This window comes from Triticum aestivum, chromosome 2B, assembly GCF_018294505.1.
Source record: "Triticum aestivum cultivar Chinese Spring chromosome 2B, IWGSC CS RefSeq v2.1, whole genome shotgun sequence".
NCBI classification, from domain to species: domain Eukaryota; kingdom Viridiplantae; phylum Streptophyta; class Magnoliopsida; order Poales; family Poaceae; genus Triticum; species Triticum aestivum.
In genome coordinates, this window is record NC_057798.1 from 766,001,219 (window position 1) to 766,016,984 (window position 15,766).

At 45.8% G+C, this 15,766-nt stretch overlaps 1 pseudogene; it reads left to right on the forward strand.

Annotated features, from left to right (window-relative positions):
- LOC123039584 (pentatricopeptide repeat-containing protein At2g34400-like) overlaps window positions 1-15,766 on the forward strand; it is a 110,492-nt pseudogene that overhangs the window by 6,976 nt on the left and 87,750 nt on the right.

The window sequence follows — 15,766 nt, forward strand, 5'->3', positions numbered from 1 at the left end:
CCCGACGCCCCCACCGTCGCCGTCTCCGTCGCCGTCGCCCGCGCCCGTCTCGTCGCCGTCCTCCCCGAGCCCGCGCTCGCCGTCGTCGCCGCCAGGCTCTGCCGCGTCGCCGCCAGGCTCCGCCGCGTCGCCGCTGCCCGCGCGCCCCCGCGCCCCGCGCCCCGCGCCCTGTCGCCGTCGCCGTCGTCGTCGCCCGCCCCCGCGCGCCGCCACCGCTGTGAGCCGCCGCGCCGCACCGGCTCTTTTTTTCTTTCATTTTTATTAGTTTTATTTTTTTGTTCAATGTATATATATATATATGTGTGTGTATGTATATATGTGGCTATATATATATGCGGCTCTGTTTTTTTCATTTTTATTAGTTTAGTTTTTTTGTTTATATATATATATATATATAATGTATATGTGTATGTATGTGGCTATGTGTATGTAATGTTTAAAAATTGTTCAGATTATGTTTTTGTTGATATATGTATTTATTGTTCATATGTGTATTAATGTTTTCATATATGCAAAAGATAGATTTTTAGAAAAGTTCGGTTTTTTTTCTGTTCATAGATTTTTTTGTTGATATTAATTATTGTAGAATATGCAAATGTTTGTATATTCATATGAACAATGCATTAGGCAAAACCTTTGTTTTTTTTCGAAATTTTCTATTTGAACATTTTTTTTAAAACAAGCAATACTAAAAGAATGAGAGGAAAAAGGAAAATAAGAAGAGGAAGAAAGGAGAAAAAGAGGAGAGGAAGAAGAGGAGAAATAAATAAGAAGAGGAAAAAAGAAGAAAAAGAAGAGGAGAAGAAGAAAGGAATAGAGGAGAAAGGAGAAATTCTATTTTTTCTTCTTCTCCTCTATTCCTTTCTTCTTCTCCTCTTTTTTTTCTTCTTTTACTTCTTCTTCTTCTTCCTTCTTCCTTCTTCCTCTTTTCTTCCTTTTCCTTAATTATTTTCCTTTCTCGAGGGAGAAGAAGAAAAAGAAGAGGAGAAGAAGAAAGAAAGGAAAGGAGAAAGAAGAAACTTCAACACGAGGGGGTGGTACCGATACCCCCTCCCCGATAACATTATTTTCCCATGTATATGTATGTCGCGTCATTGTCGATATAACCCCCTCTAGATACAACTGCAGCACCCCCTCGGCCCTCTCGCTCGACCAAAACTCTCGAGGACACCCAAACCCTAGAGAGAAAACGATGTTGCAGGTCTCCTACGTACCCCCTCCCGCCGCGCTCCTACCCGACAAATTAACTCTGTCGAGGCCACCCAAATTTATCAAGTTAAAAGAGCGTTATCGTCGAGGCCACCCCAAACCCTTGAAGCTTTGTGTCGAGGCGACCCCAAACCCTAGAGAAGCAGCGTCGAGGCCACTAACATGATTCCTTATTGTGATTAGCTAGCTAGTTCTACGTTTGCCAGTATGTACCATGTTTGAATAATAATTGACATGTTGTCAATATTTGCAGAAACTATGGAGCACTCCCGAGACGAAGAAACAGAAGCGATGTTGGGGGGAAATAATCGCAAATGGAAGTGATGATGTTGCGTCATTTCTCATCGACACCGTTGGTCAGATGGATGAAGAAGAGGGCTATGATTATGATGGCTTCGACCCATTAATGCCGGTACAAGAGGAGGACTATGTTCATGATGGCTCCGGTGACACAATGGAGGTACAAGACGAAGGAGACCGTGCCGAGCCGAGTTACCGAACCGAGTCCGGCCAGGTATATATATATATTAGTTAAGCCCGTGCTGACAAGTTAATTGATGCATCCATTGTTTTGGTATATGTACACATATTAAGTACTGTCGTCTTTCTTCCTTATAATTTCTAGCCCTCCGGATCGAGCACAACTTCGGTAAGGAGACGAGGCCCGAAGAAAAATTTGAGCTCGGATGAAAAGTTTGAGATCATAGAAATCGCGCCCGACGGCGAACCGATTGAACCCATCCGGACAAACAAGGCATTTTCTGCTCAGTGCGGGGTTCTTGTTAGGGACAGGATCCCGATGAGCATCCAGCAATGGTATAAGCCTGCTAAGGATGAAGACGCTGAGGTGTCTTATGTCAATGATATGCAGAAAGAAGATCTTTGGAATGAGCTGAAGGCAAATTTCACCCTACCGCCAGAGGAGGATCCGGAGAAGCCAATTAAAGAGCAATTAATCAAGTCTTGTGCTCTTAAGAAGATGGCTGGCCTAATGAGGAGGTGGAGGAAAGAGCTGAACCAGTTTGTCAAGAAAAAAGAGACACCAGAATTCATCGGCAAATATGAGAAGATCAAAGATCACTGGCCCGCATTTGTGGCCCACAAGACATCAGAAAAGAGTAAGAAGATGTCGGAGACAAACAAGAAAAATGCTGCGAAGAAGAAACTTCACCATCGCACGGGGTCAGGTGGCTACCTCAAAGCCCGGCCTAAGTGGTCCAAGGTTGAGCATGATCTACTTGAAAAAGGGATCGAACCAGAGACAATGCGCTGGCCAGACAGTTGCCGGACTTGGTTCTTCGGGGCTGGCGGAACCTTGGACCCTGTAACAGGGCAGTGTCAGTGGACGGACGAGCAACTGCAAACACCAGTCAAGAAACTTCGACACTATATCGATGTAGTGCAGCGAGGGACGTTCCTTCCAAACAGGGAGAAGGGCGAGCTCACAATGGCCCTTGGGAATCCCGAGCACCCTGGACGGACACGAGGCACGCCAGGCTCCCTTCCGTGGAAGGTTGGTTTTCCGGACGCAGGGGGTTACAAAACCCACGAGAGGAGGAAGAAACTGGAGCAGGACCAAATGCAGGCGCTGCTTGGAAGGGTAATGGGGCTAGAGGATCGAGAAGAGGAACGAGAAGCAGCAGATCGCAACAAACGACATGCCGAAGCTTCCCCCGAAGCTACCCCGCCATCTCAGCGGAGAAGCAGTGTTGCTTCCACCGAGCTGCTTCAGCCGGAGCATGTCTTGACGGCTCCTGCCAGCTATCCCGTGGATGGTATCACGGAGTCTCAAAATTGCCACATTATGGCGCGATGCATGAATTTGAAGGTCAAGGCGGCTGTTGGCCAAGTTTTATCCTAGTGGACCCGGCACAACTTATCACTGCCAGCCGATTCCAGAAGGATTTGCTAAGGTGATGGTTGATGAAATAACGGAGGGATTTGAGGACCTCGCGCTTGAGCACCCTACCGGTGAAGGGGAGACTAGGCTGGGTTCTGCTCTGAAGACTCCATGCCTATGGCGGAAGGAGCTCATCGACCTTCTGAACTGGACGCCTCCGCCTCCTCCTCCTCCTCTGGCGATTCAGGGCACTCCGCCTCCTCCACCGCCTCCTCCTCCGGCGAGTGACGATCAGGGCACGCGTGGTGGCACTCCGCCTCCTTCTCCGGCGCGTGGCGGCACTCCGCCTCCTCCTTCTCCGCCTCGCCAGCAAGGGCGGAAGAGACCCGCGGCCGCCCCGGCTGCTCCGACGCGTCGTAGTCCTTCTCCTCCGCCTCGTAAGCAAGGACGAAAGAAGACAGACGCCGCAGCCGCTCCGTCTGCTCCGGCGTCTAGCAGCACAAGAAGAGAGAGGCAATACAGATACGGTCCACCTCTAAAGCCTCTAGAGAAGTTACCGTACGAGAGTAGCAAGGAGGAAACCGATACGATCGTGCAGACCCACGTGAAGGAGTTCTTTGAAGGGGTGAAAGCAAAGATACATCCACCTCCGGAGGAGAAGGTCGATCCGGTGAAAGCAAAGCGCACTCTCGATGCCCTGAGGAAACCACCAAAGTCTCCGCCGAGAACCAACTATGAGCGCATTACTGAACAGACATATCTCCAAGCCAAGCGGTCGGGAACTACTGTCAGTGATAAAAGGTCAAAAGAACAACGAGCAAAGGGGAAAAAAATTGCCCAGCTCGGCGAACAAGCACAGCAATCGTGCCCCCCGCTCAATGTGTCTAATCCTCCGGGGACGGTGGCCGGTTATGGCAATCTTGGAGATTACCTGCCTGACGATGCACTTCCTGATTTCATGGAGGTGGACTTATTCAGATACGAGTACGGGAAGCCTCTCGTCAAAGATGAAAAGTCTCTGACAACAATGATGCGAAGATTCCATAGATGGTACATGAAAACCTGCAGAGAGTCTGAGGGGACGAACACTTTGTATCTGAAAATTAAAGAGGAGCACGACCTCGTTTCAAATGATCTGTTGTCTATTCCATTTGAGGAGTTCATCGAGTTCTTCAATCAAAAGGCCCTCGATAAATTAATGGTCTTTTGCTACTGCCTGTAAGTACTATTTCTGTCATTAGTCTGTATATATAGCTCGGCTCTTTCATTGCATGTATTTATAATTAATTATCCTCAATATATTATGCAGATTGAAGATCATCGAGTGCAAAAAAATGAAATCTATGATATTGGGTTCATTAACACAAATATCATAGATGTTTTTCTGGTTAAAAAGCGCGCCGAAGAGGACGAGAACAACTTGCTACAATCATTGATCAAAAATCAAAACAAAGATACCATACTCTTTCCTTACCACGGCCCGTGAGTGTTACTGTCGTGTGCATATTCGGTTTTCCTTATTACTCGAGCGAGGTTAATGTAATTGATGAGTTATGCATGCGTGCAGGTTCTACTATATTCTTCTGGAGATTAAGCTTGAGCGTGGACTAGTAACCGTCTTAGACTCCAGATGGAAAGATCCCAGCAGCTATGCGGACATGACTGAAATGCTCAGCAAGTAAGTTCAATCGATCATTATCGCACCATATCGGCAACTTTTTGTTCATTTCCTAATATCTCAAGTAATAAAAAATATTTTCTTTGTCTTGCAGGGTTTGGAAACAGTTCACCGCACAAGCTCCGGGACTGCCGAAGGAGCTGCGATATACATACCCGAATGTAAGTACTACTGGCGCGCATCTCCCGTTGATTCTATAGCTATACTTTCATCAATGCCATTTATATAATGCTTCATTATCAGTTTGATTGACCTCTATTTCTCGTAAAGTGCTTGTGGCAGGAGGAAGGGAATGATTTCTGTGGATACTACGTGTGCGAGTTCATCCACAACGCGACTTTGAAAAACAAGCGGGGCTACTCTAGAAGACAATATGAAGTGCGTAAGCAATAATATTCACAATTTCATTTTATTACACCATCATTTCTGTTGAGTTTCATTCATATATATGTATTAATTAACCCCCTTCTTCAAATTAATTAGACGTGGCAGATGCGGGATGAACTCCTACCACCAGATCGCATTAAAGCAATTCAAGAGGAATTGGCGGGATTCTTTCTTGAACACGTCATCAGTAAAGCCGGAGAATACCATGTGGAACTTGAATTCAAATGCTAGTGGTTTGTAATTAAGAGATCTTATATAGATTGTACATGTATGTAGCCAGTAAAACTTGTTGTTCGACCAATCTCTCGGAGAAGGAGAGGTCGACCGATCACTTCTCTCGGTATGCATGACGAACTTCTGTACTGAATGGTTCTCTCGATCACTTATGTATATATACTACGTGGCGTCGAGTAAGCACGGACATAAGAGAGGACACTTCTCTCTATTAATTAGCTAGCTAACACAATATACGAAACACCTAAATTAACCCCCCAAAACCCCCCAACCCCCCTCCTTTCAAAAAAAAACAAAAACCCTAGCCACTGGAATGCAGACACGTGGATGCCTTTTGGTCCCGGTTGGAGCCACCAACCGGGACCAAAGGCCCCCTGACTGGGCTCGGCGCACAGGGCCACGTGGAGGCACATTGGTCCCGGTTCATGTTTGAATCGGGACTAATGGGTTGAGGTATTAGTAACGACCAATTAGTCCCGGTTCCCGAATCGGGACTAAAGGCCCTTACTAACCGGGACTGATTGGTGGTTTTCTACTAGTGCGGAGAAGATAACCTTGGTAGGGGTGCTCATGTCCTGTGCTGCAGTTGGAGCCCAGGAGCTAGGCACTGAACTTGACAGCTATGCCTGGCAAAGAGGCTTCTACAACAATATCTACGCTGGGACTGCTTTGTGGATATGTACTCAAAGTGTGGAGATCTTATCAGAGCCGTACAGGTGTTTGGGAAATTGCCATGCAAGAATGAGCTTCATGGGGCTGTTTGGTTCCTAGCCACACCTTGCCACACTTTGCCACACCTAACCTTAAGCAAGTTTGACCAAGTTAGGTAGGTCTTTGGTTCTAACCACACCTAAGGTAAGGATTTTTTTATGAGCAGTGAGCCCCACATATCATACAAAAAGTGTGACAAGATTTCCTTAGGCAAGCTAAAGTGTGGCTAACAAATTGAGCAACTCAACTAAGGCAAGTGTGGCAAGTGTGGCAAAAATCATGTGGCAAAGATAGTCACAACCCAAACAGCCCCGGAATGCATTGATTTGCGGTCTTGCCTTCAATGGCCGAGGCCGTGAAGCTATTCAGCACTTTGAACTGATGAGGTATGACGAAGGGCTCCGGCCGGACGACGTCACTTTCATAGGAGTACTTTCTGCTTGTGTGCATGCAGGGCTGCTGAAAGACGGCCAGCGTTGGTTCAATTCCTGACATCTGAACTCCAATCGTTCCAAAGATCGAGATCTACTCCTGCATGGTTGATTTGATGGCACATGCCGGACAATTAGAAGAAGCATGTGATTTCATTAAGAAGATCCCTGGCAAGGCAGAGGCGGTGAAGTTGGGGGCTTTGCTCAAACGAAAGAGTGAAGGTATAATTTTTGGGGTATATCCTACACTATATCTATACGACTTTGCTAGACGTACGAAGTTTTACAGGGGTTTTACAGGTTGCTTAACATTGATTGGCCGTGGATTGATTAAGACGTACGGGCCCACCGGTGGAAATCAGGTGGGGGAGGTGGGGAGGCAATTAGAAGAGCGCCCAGTTCTCAACCTGTATAAAAACGTACAATGTGCCTGTACGTGTAGCATTTTTGATATCTATATGCTCGTTTCCCACTCTTAACAATCCTGTGCATGTTTTGTACTGTTCTGTACATGTTTTGTACTGCTAAACTATATGTTCATTTCCCACTATCAATCCTGTACGAGTATCTTGTACTGCAAAACAATATGTCCATACCATCTACCAAGGTATGGCTAACGATTTCTAGAGATCTATAGATCAATCCTAGCGGCAAGCCCAGCGCTTGCTCAATCAGTTCCCGGCCTCATTCGTGCCACCGCTGGGGGCCGAAGCCGGCGCCGGGCCCCTCGGCGGCATGGTGAGCAGGAGCGGCGCGTACTTGTCAACGATTGCCTGGTCCTTCACATCGCCGGCCGGCCGCAGCGGACGCGTAGCAGAGGCTTCTCGCAGACTGACGACCAGGAGAATCAGCATGAGGCACGAGGCAGGCGGAGCCAGATCCAAAGCCCCCGTCGCCCTGTCCCCCGTGCCACTCCCGCGAGCGGCCCGGGCGGAATCCTAGATCGCCGCCGCCGCCGCTCCCCTTTCTCGCCTTCCTTCTCCCTCGCCGCGGGACGCCGCTAGGGAAAGCCCGCGCGTGCGTCGGCGGCGGCGGGGCTCCCTCACCCATCGCGAGGCTCCTGGGCGGGGCGGGACGGCCGGCCCTCGCGGCAGCGCTCGGCTCGGTGGCAGGTCGGGCTGCCGGCGGATCTGGGCAGGGCTCCCCTGCTTGAAGGCGGCGGCGTGGTCTGCGCGGGGCGCCGAGCGCGCGGGCTCCTCCTCATTCCAATCTGATGGCGCCGCGGTGGCGTCGGCGCTCGGGCGTGTGGCGGGGTCCGCGAGGGTGGTCGGCGCGCGTCTTCCTCCCCGATCTGATGGCTCCACGGTGGCGCCAGTGCTCGGGCGGTTGGCTTCGGCAAGCGGTGGCGGGCGCTGGGCTCTCGACGGCGCTCCGGCGTGTGCAGGCGGCGGTGGTCCCTATGCGCGGTCGGCGGCTCCACCTCTGACCCGGATGGCGCGAGGGATGGCAGCGGCCTGGCGTGGCCGGCGAACTGGATGCAGTGGTGCCGGCGGCTCGCTGATATGCCGGTACTCTAGGGTCTGCCTGGTGGTACTGGTGGTGACGGCGGCCCGGGCACGAAAGTTGGATCCCTTCGAGCTGATCTGGGTGAAAACTTGCCTTCAGCTCCTGCTTAGGCCGGGGGTGGCGGCGCTATCTGCGTCATTTTCTTCTTGAAGGCATCGCCGTGGAGAAGTTCAAGGCCACTCTCTGCTACCTCCAGGGGAAACCCCAGATCGGATGATCGGATGACGGCGGCGCTCTGGTGTCGTTCCTCTCTTGGGGGCGTCATTCTTGGAAGTACACACGTGATCGAGGGACCAGAGGACGGATTCTTTGGTGGAGCGGTGCTTCATCCTACACACTGATGGCGACGGATCTTGACGGCGTGGCGCAGTGCAGATTCAGAGTTCGCTGTGGGAGGATGGACTCGCACAGGAGGATGACGATGTCGGGCGTCGTGGTGGCGTCGATGGCAGAGAGACCTGATACGGTACATGCAATAGTACAACCCTGAAGATGGACTGGTGGCAGGTGGCTGCGGCAGCCTCATACCCGGCAGGCGTCCTGGTTGAGGACTGCGCCGGATTGGTAGGTGCCCCATACCCGGCAGGCGTCCTGGTTGGGACCTCAGGTCTTAGATGTTTAGGTTTGGATGCAATGTCTGTTTGGTATTAGGCCCAGACTATCTGCGCCCCTTCATCGATTGGATAGGTGTAGCGACAGTTGTTGCTTAGAAGGTGGCTTTAGTATTGCTGGTGTATGGCTTTGTACGGTCTTGTGAGAATAATTAAGAAAGTGACCGTATGCATCGCCCAGATGTAGAGGTCGGGAGTCATCCTCCTTTTCTAAAAAAAAGGCGACTGCTCTGGTCGCTGGGGGAAGAAGAAGCCATTGTTGGCGAGCGAGCAACGACGAGGAGAGGATCGATGCAGTGAGCTGAGGCCTGAGCAAGGAGAGATCTTTCCTGGAGAAGAAAGGGAGATGGTCTGCTTTTTGTGTTTATCTGTGTTGGGCGTGGAGAAGAAAGAAAGAGTCCAATTATTTTCATTAGTCAACATATTATTCAATAGTATTTCAGCTTCGTCGACTGTTCTTTCCCAGAAAACACAACCAACATAACTATCCAAGTAGTCCTTGGAAGCATCGGTTAGTCCATTATAAAAGATATCAAGTATTTCATTTTTCTTAAGAGGATGATCAAGCAAAGCGTTAAGTAACCGGAGAAGCCTCCCCCAAGCTTGTGGGAGACTCTCTTCTTTGATTTGCACAAAATTATATATTTCCCGCAAGGCAGCTTGTTTCTTATGAGCAGGGAAATATTTAGCAGAGAAGTAATAAATCATATCCTGGGGACTACGCACACAACCAGGAGCAAGAGAATTATACCAGGTCTTAGCATCACCCTTTAATGAGATTGGAAATATCTTAAGGATATATAAATAGCGAGACTTCTCATCATTAGTAAACAAGGTGGCTATATCATTCAATTTGGTAAGATGTGCCACAACAGTTTCAGATTCAAGGCCATAAAAAGGATCAGAATCAACTAAAATAATAATATCAGGATCAACAGAGAATTCCTAATCTTTATCAGTAACACAGATAGGTGAAGTAGCAAAAGCAGGATCGGGTTTCATTCTAGCATTAACAGACTGCTGCTTCCATTTAGCTAATAATTTCTTAAGATCATTTCTATCATTGCAAGCAAGAATTTCCATAGGAGCTGTTTCATGCATAACATAACCCTTAGGAACAACAGGTAATACATAGCCATTGGGGGGACCTTCATCATCACTATCATCAGTAATAGGATCTTCAGTAATTTCATCCCCCCTAAATCTAGCAAGTTGTTCATCTAGAAATTCACCTAATGGCGAAGTAGTATCACGCACAGAAGTAGTTTCATCATGCATAGCAGAAGTGGCATCATCAATAACATGCGACATATCAGAATTCATAGCAGTAGCAGGTTTAGGTGTCGCAAGCTTACTAATAACGGAAGGAGAATCTAGTGCAGAGCTAGATGGTAGTTCCTTACCTCCCCTCGTAGTTGAGGGCAAAATAGTAGTTCGGTCGTCTTTCAAGTTCTTCATAGTGATCAACAGATATAAATCCCAAGTGACTCAGTGAATAGAGCTATGGTCCCCGGCAACGGTGCTAGAAATTAGTCTTGATAACCCATAAGTATAGGGGATCGCAACACCTTTCGAGGGTAGATTATTCAACCCAAATTTATTGTCGACACAAGGGGAGCCAAAGAATATTCTTGAGTATTGGCAGTTGAGTTGTCAATTCGACCACAATTGGATAACTTAGTATCTGCAGCAAAGTGTTTAGTAGCAAAAGTGGTATGATAATAATGGTAACGGTAGCAAAAGTAAAGATAAATGTTTTGGGGTTTTTGTAGTAGTTGTAACAGTAGCAACGGAAAAGTAAATAAGCGAAGAACAATATGTGAAAAGCTCGTAGGAAATGGATCAATGATGGATAATTATGCCGGATGCGATTCCTCATGCAATAGTTATAACATAGGGTGATATAGGACCAGCTCCAATTCATCAATGTAATGTAGGCATGTATTCCGTAAATAGTCATACGTGCTTATGGACAAGAACTTGCATGACATCTTTTGTCCTACCCTCCCGTGTTCAGCGGGGTCCTTACGGAAACTAAGGAATATTAAGGCCTCCTTTTAATAGAGAACCGGAACAAAGCGTTAGCACATAGTGAATACATGAACTCCTCAAACTACGGTCATCACCGAGAAGTATCCCAATTATTGTCACTTTGGGGTTGTCGGATCATAACACATAATAGTTGACTATAGACTTGCAAGATAGGATCAAGAACACACATATATTCATGAAAACATAATAGGTTCGGATCTGAAATCATGGCACTCGGGCCCTAGTGACAAGCATTAAGCATAGCAAAGTCATACCAACATCAATCTCAGAACATAGTGGATACTAGGGATCAAACCCTAACAAAACTAACTTGATTACATGGTAAATCTCATCCAACCCATCACCGTCCAGGAAGCCTACGATGGAATTACTCATGCACGGCGGTGAACATCATGAAATTGGTGATGGAGGATGGTTGATGATGACGACGGCGATGAATCCCCCTCTCCGGAGCCCCGAACGGACTCCAGATCAGCCCTCCCGAGAGAGATTGGGGCTTGGTGGCGGCTTCGTGTCATGAAATGCGATGAAACTTTTTCCTTGATTTTTTCTCCCTGAGACGGTATATATGGAGTTGGAGTTGAGGTCGGGAGGTGTCCAGGGGGCCCACGAGATAGGAGGGCGCGCCCCGGGCCTGTCTCATGGACAGCCCGTGGGCCCCCTGGCCTTGATTCTTTCGCCAAAAATTCTTATTAATTCTGAAAAGTGCCTCCGTGGATTTCCAGGACATTCCGAGAACTTTTCTTTTCTACACATAAAACAACATCATGGCAGTTCTGCTGAAAACAACGTCAATCCGGGTTAGTTTCATTTCAAATCATGCAAGTTAGAGTCCAAAACAAGGGCAAAAGTATTTGGAAAAGTAGATACGTTGGAGACGTATCAACTCCCCCAAGCTTAAACCTTTGCTTGTCCTCAAGGAATTCAGTTGATAAACTGAAAGTGATAAAGAAAAACTTTTACAAACTCTGTTTGCTCTTGTTGTTGTAACATGAAAAGCCAGCATTCAAGTTTCAGCAAATATTATGAACTAACCATACTCATATTAACACATAGGTCTCATAATTACTCACATCAATAACATAATCTGCTAGCGAGCCATAATAATAAAACTCGGATGACAACACTTTCTCAAAATAATCATAACATGATATAACAAAATGGTATCTCGCTAGCCCTTTCTGAGACCGCAAAACATAAATGCAAAGCACCTTTAAAGATCAAGGACTGACTAAACATTGTAATTCATGGTAAAAGAGATCCAGTCAAGTCATACCCAATATAAAATCAATAATAATAAATGCAAATGACAGTGTGCTCTCCAGCGGGTGCTTTTAATAAGAAGGATGATGACTCAACATAAAAGTAAATAGATAGGCCCTTCACAGAGGGAAGCAGGGATTTGTAGAGGTGCCAGAGCTCGATTTTAAAATAGAGATTGAATAATATTTTGAGCGGCATACTTTTGCTGTCAACGCTACAACTATGAGATGGCTGTATCTTCCATACTACATGCATTATAGGCAGTTCCCAAACAGAATGGTAAAGGTTTATACTCCCCAAACCACCAACAAGCATCAATCCATGGCTTGCTCGAAACAACGAGTGCCTCCAACATACAACAGCCCTGGGGGAGTTTTGTTTAATTATTTTGATTTGCTTTGATCGTTTTGGATCATGGGACTGGGCATCCCGGCCGGTTACCGCCCTTTCTCGTGAATGAGGAGCGGAGTCCACTCCTCTTGAGAATAACCCACCTAGCATGGAAGATATAGGCAGCCCTAGTTGAAACATGATCTGCTCGAGCATACAAAACAGAATTTCATTTGAAGGTTTAGGGTTTGGCACATACAAATTTACTTGGAACGGCAGGTAAATACCGCATATAGGTAGGCATAGTGGACTCATATGGAACAACTTTGGGGTTTAAGGAGTTTGGATGCACAAGCAGTATTCCCGCTTAGTACAGGTGAAGGCTAGCAAAAGACTGGGAAGCGATCAACTGAGAGAGCGACAACAGTCGTAAACATGCATTAAAATTAATTCACATCAAGTACAAGCATGAGTAGGATATAATCTACCATGAACATAAATATCATGAAGGCTATGTTGATTTGATTCAACTACATGCGTGAACATGTGCCAAGTCGAGTCACTTAATACATTCAAAGGAGGATACCATCCCATCATACCACATCATAATCATTCTAATAGCATGTTGGCATGCAAGGTAAACCATTATAACTCATAGCTAATCAAGCATGGCACAAATAACTGTAATCTCTAAATGTCATTGCAAATATGTTTACTTCATAATAACTGACTCAGGAACGATGAATCATCATATTTACAAAAACAAGAGAGGTCGAGTTCATACCATCTTTTCTCATCCCAATAAGTCCATCATATATCATCATTATTGCCTTTCACTTGCACGACCGAACGATGTGTATAATAATAAGAGTGCACGTGCATTGGACTAAGCTGGAATCTGTAAGCATTCAACTCAAGAGAGAAGACAAGTAATATGGGCTCTAAGTTAAATAAACAATCATGCATATAAGAGCCACTAAGCATTTTCAATATGGTCTTCTCGACCCACAAAGGAAAGAAAAGAAAATAAAACTATTTACACGGGAAAGCTCCCAATAAGTAAAAGAAGAACGAGAAATCTTTTTGGGTTTTCATTTTTTAATTTCTACTACAAGCAAGGAAATTGAACTAACTAATTTTTTTGGTTTTTCTTAAGGTTTAACAAACACACAAAAAGAAAACTAGAAAAAGAAATTTAAACTAGCATGGATACACTAGTGCAGAACCGGGCAATAGCACCGGTTCGTAAGGCCCTTTGGTGCCATTCCATAACCAGCACTAAAGTGTGGGCACTAAAGCCCCCCCCCTTTAGTACCGGTTCAACACGAACCGGTGCTAAAGGGCAACCACGTGGCACGAGCCAGCTCCGGGGGCCTGGAGCCGTTTAGTACCGGTTGGTAAGACCAACCGGTACTATAAGGTTTGGGTTTTTTTTAGTTTTATGATTTCTTTTTCATTTAATTTTGTGTTTCCATTTTAATTCTTTTTTTTTGCTGGTATTTTACGATACTACAGATTGTACACGTTATATATATATATATATATATATATATATATATATATATATAGAATTTCTAGTGGAACCAATCATGCATATATATATCATCAATGTCTCACAAACTACCATATTAATTAATTCACACATACACACATGTATATCTATATACAATTTCTCCTACATATGCATGTTGCCTTCAGAGCCAGTGGCATTAGCCTAATTGGTGCCTTCGGAGCACGATGACAATTGGAAGTGGTTTTCATGGGGGCGGTAGCGGGTAATAGTATTCTCCCTTCGGATTTATGACCTGGTCGAGCAAAAATCCTGCTATTTCCTCTTGAAGTGCTTCTACGCGCTCCGTTTCTAGGAGCTTCTCCCGCACCTCTTTGAACTGTTAAGAAGGAGATCAATATGCATGTGTATTAGTTGTGTGACCAGATATCGATAATGGTGTAAAAATTGTGAATAGTGTTTTGACAAGCGTACACATTCCTGTCTTTGAGATCTGCTCCTTTCGGACGCCATCATGCGAATGTTCTCGCAAACGCAGAATGCACACAGATCAGTCCCCTGCGCCTGCTTCAGGGCCTTTACGAGAATGGAATTTGATTAGATAATAATTAATCAAGCATGATAATTAAAGAGATGGCAGCTAGCTAGCTAGCTAGTACTACTTAATTACTTACCTTGGGTCGAAACCATTTAAGCTTTTTTTCCCATTTGCCTTCTGTGATGCTGATGAACCTTGCCCTAGCCCTGCCCGCCAACAAAGAAAATGAATAAAGGGGTTATTAAATAGTTCATATCATGAAATGACGAACTAAATAGGCCGAGATATATAGTTAATAATGATTGAAATTACCTGTTGACTATCCCAAACAATATGTTATAGTCAGTATTTGCTTTAGGTATTGAGTCCAGTATTTCAACTGTTCCGGCGTCAACTTTAATGATACACAAGATCCAGTGAAATCTGCATGCACACACGTTTGCATGTCTTAATTAAGCGGGCATATGTAAGCAAAAACATGTAGCTAGCTAGTAGGCAAAAATAGAGAATTTGTAGTACAAGACAGTGTGACTCACTGGAAGTTGTAAGGAAGTAGTATATCTTCATTGTATTTGAGGCGCTTCAAGAACTCTAGCATGTTGTCCTCTACGTCCTTTTCATGATGTGGATTTAATAGCCATGTGTATTCATTAACGGTGTTTGGGTCAATGAACCCAATGCCAAAGCATCCACCTTTTCTCATTTCATATATCTTCATCCTGCATAATACCACAGAAAAGAATATAGTGAGGATAATTACAGGTAATGATTGATCAAAAGGATCACTACAGCTAGCTTGAGACTTAAATTACAGAAAGAAATCACTTACAGACAATAGCAACGGACGATAGATTTGTCGAGTGCGTCTTGATTGTATAACTGAAACAGTTCAGAATACTCAACGGACAGAACTTTCTCATGGAAGTAATGCTCCTCCTTGACATTCACCATGAGGGACTCTCGATTAGAAATCTTGGTAATGTTCATGTACCATTGATGCAATTCATACATTCTCGTTGGGGGGTTCTTGACCTTGTCTGGCTCGACCAAAGGTTGGCCCCAGACATATTTCCGTTTTATTTCATCCTCTGTAAGCACAGGCATGGGCTCGATCTCGAGGAGTTGTCCAACAGTGATGTTGAGAACTTCAGCCTGCATTATATGGTCCTTGGTTATTACCACATTACCCACCTCGGGAACGTAAACTGTTTGCCCACAATAATATTGGGCGCGCGTACTGTCACGTGTTGTTGGCACAACAAGCGAGGGGATCGATTGCGCCGCCTATTCTCCCAGCTGGGGAATGGTTTTCCCGCATTTTTTGACAGCTGCTTGTTGTTTGCTCGATCCCGAGCTTGCCTCCTTACGTAGACGTGCTCGATTTAACTTCCTGATGTGGTGCTCATAGTCTGTGTCAACAGGCTTGGGAGCTGGTGGTTGAGCCATATGAATGAAGTGGTCAATCG